We start from the raw sequence: 2,183 nt of genomic DNA, 5'->3' as shown, positions 1-2,183 counted from the left end.
GCTTTGGTCGGCCCAGGGCTATAGAAGAAGACACTTGACCAAGGTGCCACGCAGGGAGACTGAACGAGGAACCATGTGGTTGGTAAGCAAGCTACTTACCAAATAGCCAATATATATATATATATATATATATATATATATATATAAACATACACACACACACACACACACACATATATATATATATACACACACACACACACACACACACATATATATATAAGTATATATATGTACATACACACATACAAACACACACACAGAGACATAGACACGCACACACACACACACACACACATGCATTCAGGAATTCACGCTTTTGTGTCAAGATTAACCTTTTTAGCTCTGCAAACTTCATCGAATTTCTGACCCTGAAACTTAAATTTGGGAATGTAAGTCTCTACCCATATCAGCCAATAAATATTATTCTCTATTTTCAAAGATATTGTATGCCTACCTCTTTTGCCATCAAATATGGTTAGTCTCTGTATATACACAGAAATATATAAATACTACCATAAACACACACATACACACAAAATATTCATCTATCTCCGTATATACACACGATAGGCCGCTTTCAGTTTCCATCTACCAAATCTACTCACAAGGATTTGGTCAACCTGAAGCTACTTATCAATACGCGGAGTGGGACTGAATCCAGAACCATGTGGTTGAGAAGCAAAAGTCTTACAACACAGCCACACATAAATATGATTGTTTGGTATTTGTTGCTTGTCGTTTACTTACAATAGAATCGTTAAAACCTATCGAAGCTGACTTAAATATTGATTAGTTTCGTTGGCTTGTGTCCTCCTAGTTCATGACATCAGCTCCTGGACCAAAAAATAAGTCCGTAGGAAATTCAGCCTCCCTAATAGAGTCAAACATTTCGAATAGCACAGTAGGTAGACACAAGGATTATGGATAGTTCCTGATCCTACAGATTCGGTACTAGCGTGCGTTTGGTAGTCGAACCTTGTAGAGTTCTATACTCTCTACAGAAGGGACGACAAAGAAACAAGCGAGAATCTCACGATTCTTGAGAGGAAAAGGAATGATATAACGGGAGAAAAAAGTCCCAGGCAACAATTAATAAAATATGATTGTCAACTGCTTTAAGCAACAGGATGAAGGATAGTTCAATCGAAACATAGAAAAGCAAAGTTGACCGTTGCGGGATTTGAACACAAGTCGCAGGAATACGGAGTAAATTACACAAGGAATAATCTTGTGTTTGCATAAATCTGCTTGTAAATTGACCAAATAAGAGACAAACAAATAAAAAAAAAACCAGAAATCAAAAATCGAGTTTTCCCCTTCGTTCTTCTCTTTCTGTTAAATACCAGCATACAATTATGGCGTCCATTTCTTTTCAGATACGTTCTTCTACACCAGGAATGTTCTAGAAGATACGTTAGACTTTTGATAGCCTGACTAATTTCAATCCCCCCATATTTTGATTATAAAGACTTTGCTTTCTTTTATTTTTAATTAATTTTATATTTCTGTTAATTATACCAAGAACCTACCATAGTAAACAATAAGGTTGTATTGTAATATAATTGTAAACATGTTCAACAATCAAATATATCGTATCTGTATCTTTCTTTGTCTCTCTCTCTCTCTCTCTCTCTCAATGTCTCCATCTCTCCCTCAATTGTATCCATCAACCACATGATACATACACAAACACACACACACACACACACACACACACACACACACATATATATATATATTTATATCTTAATGTTTATCTCATTCTCACTCTCTGTCAGTCTGACTCTCTTTCACTCTCTCTCGTTCTCTCCCTATATATATATGTGCGTGCGCGTGTGTGTATGTATGTATAAATTAACACACACACAACTATATAAATAGATACGTATATATGAACACGAATATATATACATATGCACACACACACACACACACATATATATATATACATATTATTGATTCTTTCTATTTGTCTCTCCGTGCAAGATATCTAAACCCTCATTGTATTCGGCATCATATTTAATTAACAAACTATCCTTTCTATTGTTTACGGTTTGGAATCAAGCTACTTTGATGATAATTAATCGCTGTTTCAATTCTCAATACACACACACACGCACCGCACACAAACGCAGGCACACAAACACAAACACACACACACACATATATATATATATATA

The 2,183-nt window shown here is 35.4% G+C and overlaps 1 long non-coding RNA gene across 1 annotated transcript in view; it reads right to left on the bottom strand.

Moving 5' to 3' along the window:
- The window catches only part of LOC128250458 (uncharacterized), a 317,604-nt gene that overhangs the window by 43,508 nt on the left and 271,913 nt on the right, over positions 1-2,183 (bottom strand). The gene's annotated exons all lie outside the window — the stretch shown is intronic.

The sequence above is a fragment of the Octopus bimaculoides genome, chromosome 21 (genome assembly GCF_001194135.2).
Source record: "Octopus bimaculoides isolate UCB-OBI-ISO-001 chromosome 21, ASM119413v2, whole genome shotgun sequence".
NCBI classification, from domain to species: Eukaryota; Metazoa; Mollusca; class Cephalopoda; order Octopoda; family Octopodidae; genus Octopus; species Octopus bimaculoides.
The sequence above is the reverse complement of the archived record's forward strand: the minus strand, read 5'-3'. Positions and strand labels throughout refer to the sequence as shown.